General features: G+C 35.5%; 1 protein-coding gene across 2 annotated transcripts in view; it reads left to right on the top strand.

Moving 5' to 3' along the window:
- Positions 1-14,768, top strand: part of EIPR1 (EARP complex and GARP complex interacting protein 1) — a 202,093-nt gene that overhangs the window by 37,170 nt on the left and 150,155 nt on the right. The gene's annotated exons all lie outside the window — the stretch shown is intronic.

Genomic DNA, 14,768 nt, shown 5'->3' with positions numbered 1-14,768 from the left:
GTGCAATCCTTTAAAAAATGTTTCGATATTTGTCATGTTGTGCAAGAAAAATCAGACTAAAATGGAAAAAGCCACAAGAAAGGAAAAAAAATAAACAAAAAAGATGAAAATACTATATTTTAATCCATATTCAGTCTTAATAGTTCTCTGGATGCAGATGGCATTTTCCATTCTGAGTCTTTTGGAATTGCCTTGAATCACAGCATTGTTGAAAAGAGCTAAGGACTTATATCTTTTACATGGTCTCCTTTCATTTTTTGTTTATATATTCATTTTTAAAGAGGTTTGTAAGTACTGCTAAAATATTATTCTTTGCAGGTTACAGGCCTAAAGATTAGGGTGAAGAACTAAAAGACACGTGGTTGCTGTTATTATATTAACCACAAGTGACCTTGATGATTCTTTACTAACTTTTTTCTTTTCCAATTGTGTAGAGGACTGGAACTTTGGAGATGTATACTTGAAAGGAGGATACTTACAACAAGGTGTTAACTCAGTGGAATTAATGAGATGATGGTTCTCTAGTTTACATATAGTACTTAGTATGGTGATGTAATAGTTCTCTAGTTCACACCTGAAATGAGGCAATTGTACTAAGGTATATAAGAGCTGAAAGGACTGAAAATGAGACATTCCATTTTTGACCATCCTCCTGGTGGCTCTCTCTGCCTTCATTACTTCTCCACCTATAAACCAAGGCCTGTCCTAAGGACCTCCGGAAAGCTTGTCCGAACATTACACAATTGCTATGATTTCTTTTTTTTTGATCCTTTTAGGCAGTTAGAGGCTATCATATTTTGATATTTTTGGCTAACTGTAGTGATACATGATCCATATATTAGCAGACTATGTCCTGCTTAAGGGAGTGGTGGATAGGGATGGAATGGAACAGATAGGTGGTAATTAAGGTACCAGTCCCTAAAGACATATCTCAAGAGTCATTATGTAACAGTAGTATTATATATCTTTTTATCTAACTTGTGCTTTTTGTGAATATGTGGGAGAAGAGGAGTTTGTTGGTTTATGGTTAAGAAGTTGCCAAAGAGGATAAAGAGTTGGGTCTTCCCTATGAAATGGCAATCCAATTTGAAGAAGCTTGCTAAACCTTCCCTAGAGATCTCTTGAGATGTCAGCTTTCTGGGAGTATTTACTTCTTGTACATTTTGAAGCTTACTTACATCAATTCTAGGATTCATGTCTTGCTACCATAGACAGCAATCATGTGGATCTGATCAGTAAATACTCAATTTGAAAAGATAGACTTTTGAATGATTTAAAGTCATTTAGGATTTTTCCTGCCTTTAAGAACAAAATTAGACAAAGGGCTCTTATTCTTTCTTCCTTACTTATAGCTTTTAGTAATATTAGTCTTATAGGCATTAGGCCCTATGGCTTATTTTCTGCTCTACTGCAGATTGGGTTCAAACTAAAGGGTGATTAAAGCATCATCAAAAACAGATGAATGTTTCATATGATGTTTCAGAGATGTTAACTTGTTATCAACTGGGTCAGTATGTGCATTATAAGAGAGAAAGGGGGTAAGAAATTATTTCTCAATAAGAGCTAATTCCTATGTTCTTCTAAGGCATAAGAGTAATAAAAGATTAAATCTTTTGACCCATCTAATACTTAAGCTAGTTTTGTTTGAGATTTTAATTTTAAGATAAATTTCTATTATGTTTTTAAGGTCATGGTTTTATTTTTTTTTTGCTCATTTCCCCAAAATGTAGATTTCAAAATTTCTAGCATTTTAAAGCTAAATATAAATTACATGACTCTGACTTTATTGCATGTTTTTAAGTTTAGTATTTTATTGTTTTGAAAGTGAGAATGATTTCATACTTGCATTATTTCCTCAAATGAGCCAGACTAATTTTTACTGAAATACAATTTCATTGTAATGATGTAAAGTCAACAGAGGGCACCAGCGGCCTATTTCTATATTATGGAAGTCACTTCTGAGATTCTTTTGATTGTGTTACTTTCAGTGCTTCATTATAGTTTGTCCAGCTAAAAACTTTATTCATTATGTGAAGCAGTAAATTTAAATGCTTTTCAGAGGTTTCTGTAAATATTTTCAAAGATACTAAAATCTTATTTGAAAACCACATTTATCTATTTGTTTTGTGTTTTTTAATTGGTTTTTTATTTTCAAAACATATGCAAGGATAATTTTTTTCAACGCTGACCCTTGAAAAACCTTATATTCCAATTTTCCCTCTTCCCTCCCCTTTATGGCATGTAATTTAATATATATTAAACATGGTAAAAATATATGTTAAATTCAAAATGGGCATATATACATATATATTTATACAATTATCTTGTTGTGAAAGAAAAATCAAAAAGTTAAAAAAAATGAAAAAGAAAATAAAATTCAACCAAACCACAACAAAAAGAGGGAAATGGTATGTTGTAATCCACCCTCAGTTGCCACAGTCCTTTCTCTGGGTGTAGATGGCTCTCATCATTACAAGATCGGTGGAACAGGTTTGAATCATCTCATTGTTGAAAAGAGTCACATTTATCAGAATTGATCATTGTATAATCTTGCTATTGCTGTGTACAGTGATCTCCTGGTTCTGCTCATTTCACTTAGCATCAGTTCATATAAGTCTCTCCAGGCATCTCTGAAATCATCCTTCTGATTGTTTCTTATAGAATAATAATATTCCATAGCATTCATATATCATATCTTATTCAAACATTCTGGGCCTCCACTCAGTTTCCAGTTTGTTGCCACTACAAAAAGGGCTGCCACAAACATTTTTGCACATGTGGGTCCTTTTCCCTCCTTTAAGATCTTTTTAGGGTATAAACTTGTAGAAACACTGCTGTATCAAAGAGTATGGACAGTTTGATAACCCTTTGGGCATAGTTCCAAATTGTTCTCCAGAATGGTTGGATCCATTCACAATTCCACCCATAATGTATTAGTGTTCCAGGAAAACCATATTTACAAAATTATATTGGATTGAGTTGTCAATTTTAAAAAATGAAAATATTCATTTTTTTTTGACATTTATTAAAAGAGAAGAATAGTAGGTTAATCCATATTATACCTGCATATTATACTGTGATATATCAAGTTATTATCAAAACTAGCTTTGAAAGACATTTTGTTGAACAGGTATTTTCAGTCAGTTGTTTGTTTACCTTCTATGTTTCCAGTACTGTGCTGGGCAGAAGGAGAGATTCAAGAGAAATATCAAACAAGAGCCCACCCTTGGTTTTTGAGACGTAGTTGCGAAGATAATTCTGATTCACACACATCCAACCTGTTAACTGTCCTTTTTGAGATTATTAAGCTGTTTTAAGTGGTAAAGTACATATTCTAAACTAATTTCTTAAACATATAATTGGAGAATATGGGTTTGTTATTCCATCAGCACTTAACTTATAGTGAAAAAGGAGATAGGAAAAAAGAAAATGGGCTTCAAAACAGTTGAATGTCCATTGGGTTCAGATAAGTAAAAGGGAAATAGAAAGTTTAGAACTTAGACTCTGTAATATAATGTGATTTTATGAAAGACTTGGAAACAGTAATCTTTTCAAGTCAAGAATTAGGCCACTATGGAGTGACCTTTATTTTTCTTTTAAAGAATTGATGTATTCAGGGCATTCTGTATAAATCTAAAAGGAAAGAGAGAAAAAGAAAGACACACACACACACACACACACACACACACACACACACACAAAGATAGAGAGTCATTTAGTTCTTCAGCACTTGCCATGTGTTAGGAACTGTGTTAAACTCTGGGCATACACAAACAAGAAAACAAGATGACCTTTATTCTAAAGCAATTTACGTTCTGATAAGAAACTTGAGGTGTAATGGGCTTTATGCATAATAAGACCCTTCAGCCCAGAAACCCGCTAGCAACCCCCACTTCCCTTTGGTGCTTTTCATCTTCCTTCCTGAGATGTCAGGAAGGGCATGATCATCTCCTTTTTAGTGCTTTCACCTCCCTTCTTGAGAAGTCAGGGAGGGTGTGATCACCTCCCCTTGGGGCTCTGACCTCTCTGAGGAGTCAGGGATGGCATGACCACCTGTGTTCTAAAACAAAAGAAAGCGGGAGATGTAATGGGCTGAAGCTCAAGTTGATGCACTGAGGTCCCAAGCATGTGAGGCTAAATAGTAATTGGACCATACTCTATTAATATATATGCTTGGAGAAAGAATGGCCCCCGCCCACTCTTTGTGTAAGTCCTGATGTGTTGTATAGGAAATGACGATTTTGGTGGGTGGAGGCAGAGGGGCAGGAAGAAAGGCGGGGAGAGAAGGTTGGCTGGCTTCTGGTCTGCCTGGCTTCTTGACAAATCTGCTCACATTGCTAATCCCCCTTCACCTCCGATCCTTCTTCACCTCTACTGAGAATAAAGATTGAAGATTTTCCCTTAACCTGAATTCTTGACTCCAGCTGATTTTAAAATACGCGGTCATCACATTGAGGGAAACAGAGAAGCCTCAAACTTGGTGGTAAATTATGTGGGTGTACCCAAAGCATATGAAGACTTCCCCAATAGAATTGGTAGATGTGAATAGTTTGTTTCAATGGGCCATGGAGGTGATGGAAATAGGTTATGTGGTATGCTAAATGTTAATGTTTGCTGTGAAGATGCATCCATGAAGTTTTCTTCCATTTAGATAAATGGAAGACAGCGCTGGTGATGAGGTGATGAGATGTATAAGTAAGAGATCATTGTTGTTGTTTCCAACTGCTGTGCCATGTCTGAGAGTCCTGCCTACTCTGGCATGAAAGTCACCCAGATGTACAAGCCTGTCCTCTTTTGGCACTCTAATGATGAGGATCTTCATAAAATTTTTCTTTAACCTCATCAGAGTTCATCATGGTAGGAGCATGTGCACTGATGATGGCGGCATGGTGCTTTCCTACAAGTGGCAATCGCACTGTCACAAACTTGCTGTTCACTCCTTTTGGGAACCATATGAGCTTGTTGATTAGATTAGATTTGATTGCAAAGCCTATGCCAGCTTCTTGGCACTCCCCATCACTATAGCCAGGAAAATAAGTATCCAGCTCTGATTTGTTGAATGTGAAAATTTAGTTTGGAGATGATGCTGTGCTGATCATCTCCAAATAAAATTTTCTCATTCAACAAAAGTGGAAATCTCAAGGTAAAATGATTACCAGAAGACTTAATGTCAACAGATTAGGGTGGTTCTCCATGGTGAACAGTTTGTTGCTAAGTTGAAGGGAAAGCTGAGCCAATACATAGTTAGCAACTGTGAGGCAGAAAAGGAATTGGCAGCTTTCAGAGGTTTGGTGTAAAGTACCATATTTACTCATCTGAGCCAGAATATTAAGAAACATCAAGATTAGCTTAATGAAAATTATGGGGAAAGTCAGAAGCTGCTGAGTGAAAAATGAGAACTCCATAGGGCTTACTGTCAGGATAACTCATTTATCTCTAAGAAGACAGCATGTAACTCCATCAAAAGTAGTGTTAAAAAAAAAAATTACATGTAATTGAACTTAGAGAGATGTTCGATTCTTAGCTCAGTAGGAAGGCAGATGAAATTCAGTTTTATGCTAATAGTAACAATCCAAACAGCTTTTATGATGACTGTTTATGGATTATTTATAGACCAAAGACTTCTCAAGTACTGATTGCTGTTGAAGACACAAGATTAGCAATAAGGACATCATCTTGGAGAGATGGGCTGAACACTTCAATAGTCTTCTTAGCAGATCACCATCAACCAGTGCTAATATTGATTCTATACCTTAGGTTGAAGTCAGTCCTTCTTCAGCCAAACTTCCAACTGAAGAAAAGGTTTTGAATGCCATTAGGCTCATCTCCTGTGGCATAGTGCCCGGTGCTAATTCTATTCCAGCAGAGACTTACAAGGCAGGGGATTGTCCACTGCTTGTATAAAAGCTGACTAAAATCTTTTGTATTATATGGCAATAAGAAGTTATTCCCCAAGAGATCAAGTGTCTTTGTTGTCCATCTCTGTAAAGGAAAAGGAATTAGATTGTCTTGTGACAACCACAAGGGTGTCTCTCTCTTAGCCACTGCTGACAAGATTCTTGCAAGAATCCTTCTTAATGTGCTGGTCCTTCATCTAGAAGATGTTTAATTACCAGAGAGCTTCCAAAAGGGCTGAGAAACTGTCAATATGGTGTTTGCTGCCTGACAACTCCAGGTTGAAATGATAGGAACAGAGCAGAATATATACGATGATTATCAATCTGACCAAAGCCTTGATGCTGTCAGTTGTGAGGGCTTGTAGAAGATCATGGCAAAATTCAACTGCCTAAAAAAAAATTTCATCAGTTTTGAACATTAACTTCATGATAGCACGTTTGTACAAGTTTTGGATGATGGACTATGCTCTTGCACTTCCCTGGGCACCATTGGAGTGAAACAAGGTTGAGTGCTTGCTCATGTGCTTTTTAGCATGACTTTTTTAATGATGTTATTGGATGCCTTCAACAAGGATGAAAATCTCATCAAGGCCAGCAGCTGCACTGATTGTGAATTATTTAAATTGAAAATGCTACAAACCAAAATTAAAATGGAGGAAGAGCTGGTGCATGACTTTTTGTTCATGGATGACTGTACACTCAGTGTAACCTGAGCTGCCACAGAATATGGATTGATTTTCTGCCATTTATGCTAATTTTGCCCCTTTAATACCAAGAAAATAGAGATTCACCACTAGTCAGCACATGCCATTCTTCTGTTTATAGCAGAAATTTTTGCTAGGCTATAAATAAGTTCATTTACCTTGGCAGTACACTTTCCAGGGATGTATACATAGATGATGAAGTTGACACATGCATTGTCAGAGCTAGTTTAGTGTTTGGAATACTCTGAAAGAAAGTGTAGGAGAGAAGAGGTATTGGTTTACCTACCAAACTTAAGGTCTATAGAGTTGTTGTGCTGACTTTTTTGTTGTATGCCTGTGAAACCTGTACAATATACCATGACATGCTAGGAAACTCATTTCCTCCTATTTGAATTGTCTTAGGAAGATTACTTGTCAAGATAAAGTGCTGGAAATTTTCTAGAGCTAAACTAAGCATTCAAACTCATTCATTGCAGAGTGTAAAACTTTGATGGGCTAGCCACATTATTCAAATGCCAGCTGTAAGTTTGCTTAAAAGAAGACTACTTTACTTTGTATGAGAACTCACACAAAGACAGACACTCACATGGAGGTCAGAAGAAGCAAAACACTCCCACATTTTGTCTGAAGCTTTGGACTCAATTGTGAGATATGGGAGACAATTGTAAGATTTAGAAGGTACTGGCAAAGGACATGGTGTGCTCACATTAAAGAAGGTACTATGCTCTATGAGCAAAGCAGAATTTCAGTAGCTTAAAGAAAATGCAAGTTGCCCAAATTTAGAGATTTCTCCCCTCCAAGTGTTCATATGGATTATTTGTGCTCGGCCTGTAGTACAATCTTTCAAGATCCAAGATCATATTGATCTAATCAGCCATAGTTGAACATATTATACTTTGACCCTGACATGGCAAGGTCATTTTAGAACTCTTCAAGCAGGAAGGACAACCAGAATTTTAATGAGTGAAAATAGCATAGGAAGGAAAGACTGAAGGTAGGAGGGAGGATTGTGTAAGAGATGGCTAGTGTGTAGGTAAAGCAGACTGGAGAGTGAAGCAGGAGCTAAGTAAGTGAGAGATAACAAGGAAAAGATAAATACTTTATTGATCACAATTCATTAGGAAAGAACACAAGACTTGTGAATATTTGGATTTTAGAACTCGTTTTCCTGCTAACTTGCAGTGTGGCCTCCTCACTTATCTCTCAAATAGAGTTGATAATAATTTATTTTCTAGGTATTACTGTAAAGATTCATGAGACATGATACTTTTTGAAGAATAAAAAATATTCTTTAAAATTTATTGTACATTGTTTTATGAATTATTTGGGGAAAGAAAAAATGGAACGAGAGAGAAAAACCATGAGAGAGGAAAAAACAAACAGAAAAAAGAAATGAATACATATATGTAGATGTATTGATTTACATTCAATCTCCATAGTTCTCTTTCTGAATGCAGATGATATTTTCTATTAAAGTTTAATTAAAAAATTAAAAAGAAAAAAATGGAAATAACTAATTTGTGATCCTTTCAAATTGATTTTGTGATTCAGATGATTTCCAAACCTCCTGGCTGATGCATTATCAATTCAAGAAGCTAGGACCTTTGATTCACAAATCCTGGTCAAAAGCACCCCTTTGAATTCCAATAGGAGATCTGGGTTTGTCCCAGCCCCCACAGGATCTGAGCCAACTTGGGACTCCACTCATGGGCCCCTTTAGCTAAATCTCTCATTATAAAAGAGCCAAACTAAAATCCTCTCTTTGCAGAGGTTCCAAACATGCCCGCCCTCTTGGCACCCCTAGGAGCCTCTGCCCACTGGAATAATTTCCAATGCTAACCTCTCTTTACCTATTACCTTTTACTAACTAGACTTGAACCTTAGTTCCAATCCCCATAATAAACCTCTTTTATCAATCTAGGTTTTTGAGTCTGTAAATTCCTTTACAGGGGACTCTTATGCTACCACTCACTAGACCTCATTTAACTCCCTACCCTTACGTTGAATTCTGAGGGGTTGCAGGGGAGTTCCATTTGATTTGACTCCTTGAACCCCGAACCTGCCACTAGACTATGATTTCACTTCCACTCTACTCTACTCCTATTCATAGGGATTACAACAATACTCCTAACAATATTCCAATGATGACGAGATATTGTACGAGAAGGAACCTATCAAGGACATCACACTCCCGTAGTCCAAAAAGGCCTACACTACGGCATAGTCCTTTTCATTACATCAGAAATTTTTTTTTTGTAGGCTTTTTCTGAGCTTTTTACCACTCGAGCCTATCCCCAGCCCTAGAACTAGGAGGCTGTTGACCTCCTGTAGGAATCCACCCCCTTAACCCACTAGAAGTCCCACTGTTAAACACAGCCATTCTTCTAGCCTCAGGCGTCTCTATCACCTGATTTAAACCCTAATTTGATTTGGGTACCCCAAATCTAAACCTCATCAAGTTCAATACAGTGTAAGGTGGGGTGTGTCTTTATTTCATGACCAGTTTATCTTTCTAGATTACAGATTTCATTGACATTCTTTATGCCACTTTTTCCATGTAATTACTTATTTTAATGTGATGCCCTCTGTTTATATCCATCATGTTCTTCTCCTTTGAGATAAGCCTTTTTAATCTTCTTTTAGGTGACCTTAACTTCAGTTCTAGTTCTCTATGATTGGCAGCCATACAACATTATTGGAAAAATATTGGTTTTAGGAGATGGGCCTTTGTTTCAGGGAAAAACTTGTTGTCATTAAAAGAACTTTGTAATTTCCCAGAGGTAATTCCTTCTGCTTATAGCCTATTCAATTCTGAGCTTTGTTCATTGTTCATTTGCAGTGCCTTTCCAAGATCTCATAAATGACTTTATATTCTAAATCAGTGATGCCCTTGGCTGCCATAGCATTTTACTTAGCAAGCAGATTAGGCATTTGATGACTAAAGAGGTTTTTATATTTTAGGTCTCTTTATTATGGCAATTGCTTTATAAGTTGAACTTCTTTATATTTGTTATAAGACAGTACTGTCATTTCATATGTGTATCATATTTTTCTAAGAGGCTTACAATGCTTTTATTTACTGTTTCAAATCATCTTTGCATCTGTTTTGTAAACTTGAATGGAAAAACAGGTATAATATCTTCATATTAAAGAGAAGATACTTAGGCAGTATAGGAATTAGCCACTTTCTTCCTTTTCTTTTCCTTCTTCCTCAATTTTTAAAAACTATTTAAATTTAAATTTACTTATTTTTGGGGGGCAATTTTATTTTATTTTTCTGGTTTTTAAATTTTTTTTCCAGTACATGTAAAACAACATGGGGGGGGGGGTATAAATGTACATTCCATTTTTTTACTCAATTTTAAAAAATTGAGTGCACCAATATCAATCAGAAATATGTTTCCTTTCTTTATGAGACTATATTTCTTCTTCATAAGCTTAAACTCTTAATATACTAACTTATAAGGCTGTGAAATTTTTCTTTCCTAAAATTGTGAATTAATATTTGAGCCTTGAATTCTGTTCTGTTTTGATTATACGGCTTGGTCCCTATGGTGAGGACTTAGAATGGAACATTGCTTTTTTTGGCCACTCTTCTTAAAATATGATAGATTGCTAATCCATCTATGCTTAGAACATTGATGAACTAGTTTATATTTGCCTATCTTCAAAATTATAGGGTAATACAGTTCTACTCTAATTGATACTAAGCTGGGACTCCACCCATGGGCCCCTTTAGCTAAATCTCTCATTATAAAAGAGTCAAACTAAAATCCTCTTTGCAGAGGTTTCAAACATGCCAGCCCTCTTGCTAAGATGAATATGCAGTTTAAAATATATTCTTAGAAATAATGGAATTGCAGCGATCAACAAGACCTCAGGAGTTATAGCAAATTGATATAGGTTATACATATATAATCATTTTAAACATTTCCATATTAGTCATTTTGTGAAAGAAAAATCAGAAAAGAGAAAAACTACAAGAAAGAAAAAGGAAGCAAAAAAAAAAAAAAAGTGAAAATAGTATGCCTTGATCCACATTCAGTCTCCATAGTTCTCTTTCTGAATGCAGATGGCATTTTCCAACCCAAGTCTTTTGAAATTGTTTTGAATCAGTATATTGCTGAGAAGAGCCAAATCTGTCATAGTTGATCATCACATAATCTTACTGTTACTGTGTATTTTCCTGGTTCTGCTTACTTTACTCAGCATCAGTTCATATAAATTTTTCCAGTTTGTTCTGAAATCAGCCTGCTCATCATTTCTTACAGAACATTAATATTTCATTACATTGATGTACCATAACTTAAGCCATTCCCTAATTGATGGGCATCTACTCATTTTCCAATTCCTTGCCATCATAAAAAGAACTGCTTCAAAGATTTTTTTGCACATATGGTTTTTTTCCCCTCTTCTATGATCTCTTTGGGATACAGATCCAATGGAGACACTGCTGGATCAAAGAATATGCCCAATTTGATAGGTCTTTAGGCATAGCTACAAATTGTTCTCCAAAATGGTTGGACCACTTCATAGCTCCAACAGCAATGCTTTTACTGTCCCAGTTTTCTTTCATCCTATCCAACATTCATCATCACTTTTTCCTGTCATCTTTTCCAATCTAATAGGTGTGAGGTTGTTCCTTAAAGTTGTTTTAATTGACATTTGTTTGATCAGTAGTGAATAGATATTGAATCTTAAGATGCCAATGGAATATCAAATTTGAGATGTCCAGTCGTCAGTTGGAGTATGAGCTTCAAATACAGGAGAGAGGTTATTGCTAGATAAATATATCTGATAATTATCTACATATGATGATAATTAAGTCCATGAAAGCTGCTGAGTTCACAAAGAGATTTAGTTGAGACAGAAGAAGAAAGGGCTTGGGACAGAGGCTTTGGGAGCACCTAGAATATCAGTCATTAACTTGAAGAAGATCAAATTGGAGGGAAACCAGTATCGTGAAAATCTAGAGAGAAGAAAGTTTCAAATAGAAGAGGGTGATGGATGGTATCAAAGGCTGCAGAGAAATCAGGAAAGATAAGAACTTACCAAAAAAAACAAAGCCATTAGATTTGTCAATTAAGAGATCATTGGTAATAGTGGAAAGGACTTCTTGGAGAGTTCCTGTTGAATTATGTGATGAATCTATTGAATGGTGAGCTCAGAAGCCAAATTCCAGAATATTAGAAAAGAGATAAATGTGGAGGCATCCATTGTAGAAGACCTTCTCAGGAAGTTTTTTGAAGAAAGGGAAAAAAATATATAAAATAGCTAACTGGGGTCATTAAAAAAAAAATCATTTTTTTTTTTTAATAGACATGTTTGTGGGCATCAGGGAAACAGCCACTTCTTGGGAAGAGATTGGAAATAGAATGAGAATGAAAGAGGAGGAAACTCAGTCGTGTTAGTATTATCATTTTCATTTTACATATGACAAAACTAGGAATTGGAGAAAGTTATCTTTAAGATTCCTTTCACACCTAAATTCTCTCATCTCAAATTAAGTCCCTTAAATTATTGTGATCAAGAGTAACTTAGATATTCCTATGATGAAACTGGAGAATGAAATCAGTACAGGTTCACGAATTAATTGAATTAATTAAAGCAAAATGCAACTTATGAGACTAGTTCAAAATGGAGTCCTATCAATTTCTGTTTTAGGTCTTGCAGCAAATTTAGTATCAATCAGTCAATCAATCAATAAGCATTTATTAAATTACTTCGATGTGCCAGGCACTATGCTAGATACTGGAGATATAAGTATTAAGAATGAAACAATTCTTACTCAAAAGAAGCTTACATTCTAATGGAGAATACTATAAATAAGTGTGTTTGTGTATGTATGGGCCTGTGTGTATGTGTGTATTTCTGTAAACACACTATAAATATTGAGTGCACAAATATAAAATAGTTAAATACAAGGAAGTTTAGGAGTTTGGGCCATGCTTTGGTGAGCTTTAGGGAAAGCTGCATGAAGAAGATGGTGCTAGAATCTATGTCTGAAAATAAGAAAGGGACTTTGGAAGTTAAGAGATAAGGGGGGGAAGATTACAGATGGAAGACCAATGCAAAGGCACAGAGATATATGTTGGGTGGTGTGTCTGAAGAATAGAGAAAATGCCAGTTTGGTGGGAGAGTGAGTACTATATAGTGAAACTTGAAAGATAGATTGGGGCCAGATTATAAAGGACTTTCAAAGCTAAACAATTTATATTTGAACCTAAAACCTATAGATCCACTTAAGTAATTGAATAGGGGAAAAACATGGTCAAAACTGAGCTTAAGGAAAATTACTTTGTCAGCAAGATATAAAGTAGATTGGAGTGGTAGGGGACTGTAGGAAGATCAATTAAGAGTCTGTGGCAATAATCTAGGTAGAAGGTAATGAAAAGAACTAGAAGTCAAGGTGATAGCTGTGTGAGTGAAGAAAATGTGACTCTCTAAAATTCAGCTTCTAAAGTATTTGTTTTTCTACCTACCTTTTAAATGGAGATACAAATTGTTACCTACCTTATCAGGATACTCTGACTATGAGCGAATGGATTTTCTTCAAGCATTCAATGCTTTAATTTCAAAAAGTAGGAAATATCTTTGAGGTTTTGGGATAAGGTCTAATAAGATTATTCCATGGATATTGCTTTATCAAGACTTCCTATTTCTTAGAAGTCAATTAAAAGTAGATGACCTCAACTCATCAAAGAGCACCTCGCTGCTGAATGAAAATGAATGGAATAGTGAAAATGAAGGAGTTCTGAGGAGCAATGCTCTAGTCCAGAGCCTTTCTATTATGTAATCTTGCAGTCAGTTAATTAACCAGAACTTCAGTTTCCTCACCAATAAAATGTGGAGTGTGTGAAATATTCTTTGTAAATTCTCTTTGAGATGTAAAGTTCAATAATTTTATTTTGACATCATATCTGATTATAATGATTTGAAAATTAAAAACAAAACAGTTTTCTTAATGAACCTGTGAAGCACATAAAAGCAAATTGCATTTTTGATAGTAAAGTCTTCTTTGGTTGTTTTGTTTTATAGAACTAGGCAGAAGAAGAATATAAATAGTTTTTAAAAATACTTTTTTTTATAAACTAAAATTATCAGAAAAATCATCATTATTTTGTGGGTATTATATTAATAAACTGCTGCTGGACCCATAGGGCCCGAGCTACTTTACCCACTTTCTTTTCACTAAGGATCCCCTTTCTTCTAAACCCAGGCATTTCCTGGCTTCAAAGGAAAGGGGGACTAGCTTCCCCTTTTTCATGTTCTATTGCTTATTAATCCCTCACCCTAATACCTTGGGGATAAATTTACTCATTGCTTATGTTTAGACTCATATCTAGGCTTTCCCCAAAAGGGAGACTTAAAAGTATTCATTGTACAATATGAATCAGATATTAGACAGATAATATTCTCTATATGCAAAAGGAGTTTTAAACACAGAACACTCACAAATGCTTATTTGAAACAGAATTCAGTAACATACAGTCTGTTGGTAGGCTGATACTTAAACCTTGTCAAAATATAAAGTAATTCATGACATTTTACATCTTATCTCTGCTCTGAACTATTCAAAATACAAGTACATGTTTATTGCCAGAATGAACCAGCCTCAGGCCAATTTTATGCTTGTTGGTGTTCGTGTCGTTTATACTAAGTCGACCCAGGAACTGTGGCTTTCTTGAATTCTCAAGGTTATCTTCCTTACTAAGCCCACCTACATCTACCTTAAGGTAAATTCTAATTCAGATAAGATCAGAAAAGAACAAATACAAAATTGGAAAAGGCAGTTAGGGACGCTGGCTGAGGCTCATCTGGTTGAGTGTTCCTTATGCCACATTGTAATAATACCTGTCATGATGCTGGAGTAGAAGAGGACCAGCCCTTCTTCTGTCCCTCTGATTTACATAATGGGATCTGGGAAATCAAAGGAAGAAAGCATCAGCCTGATGCTATTTATACTTTTCAGTGGGTCAAAACTCTGTCATGGAGCAGAGAGGGACCCAAAGGACCACTCAGAATTTGCCAAATCACAACTAAGAAAAAAATATTTTTATAGTCTATTGTTTTATTAAATAATCAGTTTATGATGTTCAACCAGTGCAGTGAATCTTTGGGGAAAAACTTAGAATTAATATAGTATCACATCAGTTCCATTTAGCAC

The sequence above is a fragment of the Sarcophilus harrisii genome, chromosome 2 (genome assembly GCF_902635505.1).
Source record: "Sarcophilus harrisii chromosome 2, mSarHar1.11, whole genome shotgun sequence".
NCBI classification, from domain to species: Eukaryota; Metazoa; Chordata; class Mammalia; order Dasyuromorphia; family Dasyuridae; genus Sarcophilus; species Sarcophilus harrisii.
Note: the sequence above shows the minus strand (reverse complement) of the source record. Positions and strands in the feature narration are given on the sequence as shown.